This window comes from Artemia sp. Qi Xiang Cuo, chromosome 14, assembly GCF_049724085.1.
Source record: "Artemia sp. Qi Xiang Cuo chromosome 14, ASM4972408v1, whole genome shotgun sequence".
In the NCBI taxonomy this organism is placed as follows: Eukaryota; Metazoa; Arthropoda; class Branchiopoda; order Anostraca; family Artemiidae; genus Artemia; species Artemia sp. Qi Xiang Cuo.
Window position 1 is genome coordinate 9163573 of NC_142807.1, and position 7746 is coordinate 9171318.

The following is a 7746-nucleotide window of genomic DNA, read 5'->3' on the forward strand; positions in this document are numbered from 1 at the left end:
TACACGCCACAATATCATGCAAGTTTTCACTTCAGTTCAGATTTTTCTCAAAGAGATGAAAAAATTTAAAATACTGTTCCAAATTTTTCATAGAAGATAGAAAGTTCAAGTTATCTTCTGAATTTTATTAAAGAACTTAGTTCAATTCTAATTTCTCCAAAGAAAATAAAAATCTTCCACTTCAGTTCTTTAATTTCACAAAGACACAAGGAAATTTTAAGTTCTATTTGAAATATTTCCGTAGAAGATAGAAAAACCTATACCATAGTTGTGAACATTTTATCGGAAGGCAAATATTTCTTCTTCAATTTCAAATTTTCTCAACAAAGGGAAGAAAAGTTAAAATTCGAGGTGTCACTCAGGATTCCACTTCAGTTCAGATCTTTATCAGAAAGATGAAAAAATTTAAAATTTTTTTCCAAATTTTTCATTGAATATATAAAGTTCAAGTTATCTTATGAATTTCATTGCATAACTCACGGTTAAATTCTAATTTCTCCAGAGAAAATAAAAATCTTTGACTTCAGTTCACAAGGAAGGTTAGGTAGTAAACACATCTCCATGTTTAAGTTAGGTTAGGTTAGGTTAGGCTAGATTAATTTATGTTAGGTTAGGTTAAGTTAAGTTAGGTTAAGTTAGGTTAGCCTACGTACGCGCGCGTACGTAGGCTAACCTAACCTAACTTAACCTAACATAAATTAATCTAGCCTAAACTAACCTAACTTAAACATGGAGAGATGTTTACTAGCTAACCTGACGTAACTTAGCTAACCTAACCTAACTTACCTAACCTGACTTAACCTAACCTAATCTAACCTAACTTAATCTAGTCTAACCTAACCTAACCATACTCGCCGGAAAATCCCCCAAGGTCGACTTTGTATTTTTATGTTGTTACTACATGTTGTTACTTCAATAAAAATATTTTATGCATTACTTTGTTATATTTCTATTATCTTAGGAAACGTTAGCATGTTCAGCGCTTAGGATGTTTTTTAAAAAGATTAATATTTTTTATTTTCATTGAAAAAAATTAGAATTGAACTGTAACTTTTTTCTTTTCTCTACGAAAATTCAGAAGAGAACTTTAAATTTCTTTTTGTCTTTGGGAGATTAAGAATTGAAGAGGAAGATTTTTATTTTTCTTTGGCGAAATTAGAATTGAACTGCAAGTTCTTTAATAAAATTCAGACTTCAGTTAACTTTTCATGATCAATGTCTAACTTTTTCTATCTTCTATGAAAAATTTAGAACAGTAATTTAAAATTTTTCCATCTCTTTGAGAAAAATCTGAATTGAAGTGGAAAATTTTTATTTTTTCTTGAAAAATAGAATTGATCTGTAACTTATTTCTTTTCTATAAAAAATTTAGAACAGTAATTTATTGATTTTTGATTTTTTATTTTCTTTGAAAAAAATTAGAATTGAACTATAACTTTTTTCTTTTCTCTAAGAAAATTCAGAAGAGAACTTTAAATTTCTTTGTGTCTTTGTGAAATTAAGAACTGAAGTGGAAGATTTTTATTTTTCTCCGGAGAAATTAGAATCGAACTGTAAGTTCTTTAATAAAATTCAGACTTGAGTTAACTCTTCATGATCAATGTGTAACTTTTTCTATCTTCTATGAAAAATTTAGAACAGTAATTTAAAATTTTTCCATCTCTTTGAGAAAAATATGAATTGAAGTGGAAAATTTTTATTTTTTCTTGAAAAATAGAATTGATCTGTAACTTATTTCTTTTCTATGAAAAATTTAGAACAGTAATTTAAAATTTTTCCATCTCTTTGAGAAAAATCTGAACTGAAGTGGAAAATTTTTATTTTTTCTTGAAAAATAGAATTGATCTGTAACTTATTTCTTTTCATATGGATAGTTAGGAAAAGAACTTGAACTTTTCTTCACATCAATGAGAAAATTAGCCCCTTATCTTCATAGTGAAATATTCACGATAAATGTGTAACTTTTTCTATCTTCTACAAAAAAATTTGGAGGAGAATTTTAAATTTATGTCTTTGGGGAAACATCTGAATTGAAATGGAAGCTTTTTTATATTATTAGGAAAAATAGAATTGATCAATAACTAATTTCTTTTTCATTGAGAAAATTCAGAAGACAGCTTGAACTTTTCTTCACTTTATTGAGAAATTTCAAATAGAACTTTAAATTTCCTTGTGTCTTTGTGAAATTAAGAACTGAAGTGGAAGATTTTTATTTTCTTTGGAGAAATTAGAATTGAACTGTAAGTTCTTGAATAAAATTCAGAAGATAACTTGAACTTTCTATCTTCTATGAAAAATTTGGAACAGTATTTTAAATTTTTTCATCTCTTTGAGAAAAATCTGAACTGAAGTGGAATCTTGCATGATGACTAGAACTTGATCTTTTCTTCACTTCGTTGAGAAAATTTAAAATTGAAGTAGAAATTTTTATCTTCCGGGAAAATATTCACAACTATGGTATAGATTTTTCTATCTTCTACGGAAATATTTCAAATAGAACTTTAAATTCCCTTGTGTCTTTGTGAAATTAAGAACTGAAGTGGAAGATTTTTATTTTCTTTGGATAAATTAGAATTGAACTAAGCTCTTTAATAAAATTCAGAAGATAACTTGAACTTTCTATCTTCTATGAAAAATTTGGAACAGTATTTTAAATTTTTTCATCTCTTTGAGAAAAATCTGAACTGAAGTGGAAACTTGCATGATATTGTGAAGTGTACAAAAAAAAATCTGAACTGAAGTGGAAACTTGCATGATATTGTGGCGTGCACAAAAGTTGTAAAGTAAAGTTGTAGTGAAAAGGATTTGTAAAATGGGCTTAGGAGGGATATTAAGAAAAAAAGTTGTAAAGTAAAGTTGTGGTGAAAAGGATGAGTACTTCAACTTGTAAAATGGGTTTAGGAGGGACATTAAGAAAGGAACTTGTTGTGAAATGTCTTTTGAAAAGTATTAATTGGTGTTGGCTGTAAAGGATGGGTACTTCAACTTGTAAATGGGTTTAGGAAGGACATTAAGAAAAGAACTTGTTCTGAAATGCCTTTTGAAAAGTATTGCTTGGTGTTGAGGTATCCAAAAAGCTGTAAAGTAAAGTTGCGGGTGAAAAGGATGGGTACTTCAACTTGTAAAATGGGTTTAGGAGGGACATTAAGAAAAGAACTTGCTCTGAAATGCCCTTTGAAAGGTATTGCTTGGTGGTGAGGTATCCAAAAAGTTGTAAAGTATAGTTGTGGGTGAAAAAGATGGGTACTTCAAGTTGGAAAATGGGTTTAGAAGTGACATTAAGAAAGGAACTTTATCTGATATGCCTTTTGAAAGGTATTGCTTGGTGTTGAGGTATCCAAAAAGCTGTAAAGTAAAGTTGTGGGTGAAAATGATTGGTACTTCAAGTTGGAAAATGGGTTTAGAAGGGACATTAAGAAAGGAACTTGCTCTGAAATGTCTTTTGAAAGGTATTTCTTGGTGTTGAGGTATCCAAAAAGCTGTAATGTAAAGTTGTGAGTGAAAAGGATGGATTCTTCAAGTTGGAAAATGGGTTTAGAAGGGACATTAAGAAAAGAACTTGTTCTGAAATGCCTTTTGAAAGGTATTTCGTGGTGTTGAGGTATCCAAAAAGCTGTAAAGTAAAGTTGCGGGTGAAAAGGATGGGTACTTCAACTTGTAAAATGGGTTTAGGAGGGACATTAAGAAATGAATTTGCTCTGAAATGCCTTTTGAAAAGTATTTCTTGGTGTTGAGATATCCAAAAAGCTGTAAAGTAAAGTTGTGAGTGAAAAGGATGGGTACTTCAAGTTGGAAAATGGGTTTTGGAGGGACTTTAAGAAAGGAACTTGCTCTGAAATGACTTTTGAAATGTATTTCTTGGTGTTGATGTATCCAAAAAGATGTAAAGTAAAGTTGTGGGTGAAAATGATTGGTACTTCAAGTTGGAAAATGGGGTTAGAACGGACATTAAGAAAGGAACTTGCTCTGAAATGTCTTTTGAAAGGTATTTCTTGGTGTTGAGGTATCCAAAAAGCTGTAAAGTAAAGTCGTGAGTGAAAAGGATGGATGCTTCAACTTGTAAAATGGGTTTAGAAGGGACATTAAGAAAGGAACTTGCTCTGAAATGTCTTTTGAAAAGTATTGCTTGGTGTTGGAGCATTCAAAAAGCTGTAAAGTAAAGTTGTGGGTGAAAAGTATGGATGCTTCAAGTTGGAAAATGGGTTTAGAAGGGACATTAAGAAAAGAAGTTGCTCTGAAATGCCTTTTGAAAAGTATTACTTGGTGTTGGAGCATTCAAAAAAGCTGTAAAGTAAAGTTGTGGGTGAAAAGGATTGGTACTTCAAGTTGGAAAATGGGTTTAGGAAGGACATTAAGAAAAGAACTTGTCGTGAAATGCCCGTTGAAAAGTATTGCTTGGTGTTGGAGCATTCAAAAGGCAGTAAAGTAAAGTTGTGGCTGGAAAGGAAGGATGGGTACTTCAACTTGTAAAATGGGTTTAGAAGGGACATTAAGAAAGGACCTTGTTCTAAAATGCCCGTTGAAAAGTATTGCTTGGTGTTGAGATATCCAAAAAGCAGTAAAGTAAAGTTGTGGATGAAACGGATGGGTACTTCAACTTGTAAAATGGGTTTAGAAGGGATATTAAGAAAGGAACTTGTTCTGAAATGCCTTTGAAAAGTATTGCTTTGTGTTGGAGCATTCAAAAAGGCAGTATAGTAAAGTTGTGAGTGAAAAGGATGGGTACTTCAAGTTGGAAAATGGGTTTAGGAGGGACATTAAGAAAGGAACTTGCTCTGAAATGCCTTTTGAAAGGTATTCCTTGATGTTGGAGCATTCAAAAAGTTGTAAAGTAAAATTGCGGGTGAAAAGGATGGGTACTTCAAGTTGGAAAATGGGTTTAGGAATGACATTAAGAAAAGAACTGGTTCTGAAATGCCTTTTGAAAAGTATTGCTTGGTGTCGGAGCATTCAAAAAGCTGTAAAGTAAAGTTGTGAGTGAAAAAGATAAGTACTTGAAGTTGGAAAATGGGTTTAGGAGGGATATTAAGAAAGTAACTTGCTCTGAAATGCCTTTTGAAAAGTATTTCTTGGTGATGAGGTATCCAAAAAGGTGTAAAGTAAAGTTGTGGGTGTAAAGGATGGGATACTTCAACTTGTAAAATGGGTTTAGGAATTACATTAAGAAACTAACTGGTTCTGAATTGCCTTTGAAAAGAATTGCTTGGTGTTAAAGCATTTAAAAAGCTTTAAATTAAAGTTGTGGGTGAAAAGATGGGTACTTCAACTTGTAAAATGGGTATAGGAAAGACATTAAGAAAAGAACTTGTTCTGAAATGCCATTTGAAAGGTATTGATTGGTGTTGGGCATTCAAAAAGCTGTAAAGTAAAGTTGTGGGTAAAAAGGATGGGTACTTCAACTTGTAAAATGGGTTGAGGAGGAACATTAAGAAAGGAACTTCCATTTGTCCTAGTTGATTACGTCATTCTATGCCCATAAATGGATTCCCGTCAGGACCTCCTGATAGGGTTCTACCGATTATGTAATCAATTTCTCAGAAATCCATTTGTCCTAGTTGATTACGTCATTCTATGCCCATAAATGGATTCCCGTCATTACCTTCTGATAGGGTTCTACCGATTATGTAATCAATTTCTCAGAAATCCATTTGTCCTAGTTTATTACGTCATTCTATGTCCATAAATGGATTCCCGTCAGGACCTCCTGATAGGGTTCTACCGATTATGTAATCAATTTCTCAGAAATCCATTTGTCCTAGTTGATTACGTCATTCTATGTCCATAAATGGATTCCCGTCAGGACCTCCTGATAGGGTTCTACCGATTATGTAATCAATTTCTCAGAAATCCATTTGTCTTAGTCGATTACGTCATTCTATGTCTATAAATGGATTCCCGTCAGGACCTCCTGATAGGGTTCTACCGATTATGTAATCAATTTCTCAGAAATCCAATTGTCTTAGTCGATTACGCAATCAATATATCTCTTCCCCACCTTCCCCTTAGAAACATCAAATTAATTCCCCTTTCGTGAATCAATAATTCCCCTTAGAAACAACAAATTAATTCCCATTTCATGACAAATCAATCAATCTTGATATCACCTGTCAGACATTATTAAACTTCGCCTGGAAACAATTTGATTAATGATTGACAGTACCTGTCAGACATTATTAAACTTTGCCCGGAAACAATTTGATTAATGACTGACAGCACAGGTGTTCCAAATTCCCAATCGCTTTAATTAACCACGTGTTCTCCCTAATGACTCTATGCACATGGCCAAAACAACAACAACATCGACCTTGACATTCGCTGAGAGCGTGCACTTACAACAACAACATCAACACCTTTGGAAATTTAGGTCATTGGCACACTTTGATTACGCAATCAATTTCCCAGAAATCCATTTCCCCTAGGGACTCTATGCCCATATATGGTGTGCAAAAAAGTTGTAGGTGGCAGCAGGGGTGAATCGTGGGATCAATTGAGGCCTTTCTACTAATATATGGTTTCAATTCCAACTTTCTATCCGTTTAAAAGACGTTTATTCGGTAAACTACAACTACATCAGGTACACATCATTAACAGAAATATATAGCTTGATACTCCTAGTCTAATAAGACCGCGGTTTATGAAGAAGCAGTCTACATCATCTGGATTCTATACCGATCCCTAGAATTATCATGGAAATTAAATTGATATTGGATTAAAGTCAGAAAATAATTTGACACAAAATAATTTGTATGTTCAATTTTTCCTATGAAAATACCCACAAAGACATTTTCAATGACAATACCTCTTAAAGAGGATATTTTTAAATCTAGGGGTGAGGTGCGGAAGTTAATTCTGAGTTCTGCTTCCCCGTAGGTCTTTTACTTATCAGTCTATTAGCACGTGTTTCTTCCAAGAGAAGGGGGGATACTGAAAAAGCTGAGAGCCTTTTTACATGAAGAACCTATGACTCTCCCGGGAAAACTGGAAACGTGTCTAGATTTAGATAAAGCTTAGTTTTTGTGTATCGACACATTTCATGTCTATTGATCCGCGGACGTGATACAACTGAATATCGTCGTTTTTTGTATCGTATTGTGTGCTTTATTGAATTATTTTAAAGTATTGCTAAAATTCAAAGTGTTATCGCTCATTAAAATCTGCAAGATGAAAATTTTGTCAATATAGTGAATATTGGAGGCTATAGGACGGAAGAGTATGCAAATCTTTTACTCATTCCTTGAGCTTTTGACATGTTCGATTAAATCTTTTATAGGGTACAGCTGGAAACGTGCCTAGATTTAGTGAAGCGGTTTAGCTTATTTTTAAGCGGTTTAGTATATTAGATAAGCGGTTAGTTTATTTGTGTATCGATACTTTTCAAGATGATTGATTCGCCGATGCGATACAACTGAGTATCGTTATTTGTTGTATTGTGTTGGTTAACTCAATTTTGTCCGGTGCAGTTGCTAAATTATTTTTAATCATTGTTGAATTTGTTTAATTTATTAAAAGTCCAGAAGTTGAAAATTTTGTCATCATAGTATATATTAGAGGCTATAGTATGGAACGATATGGCAATTTTTCTTATTTCTTTTCTTTGGGTTGTTATGGGATTTTGATTAAATATTTAATAAGGTAGGAACCAAGAATCGACCTAGCCTAGAAAATATCATGATAAATCGGGGTGGGGGTGGGGGGGGGCAAATTTGTTGTTTTTTCAATGAAAATACCCTTAAAAAAATATTTGTC

The 7746-nt window shown here is 32.8% G+C and overlaps 1 protein-coding gene across 1 annotated transcript in view; it reads right to left on the reverse strand.

The window, feature by feature from the left end:
- Positions 1-7746, reverse strand: part of LOC148944093 (uncharacterized) — a 394466-nt gene that overhangs the window by 197725 nt on the left and 188995 nt on the right. The gene's annotated exons all lie outside the window — the stretch shown is intronic.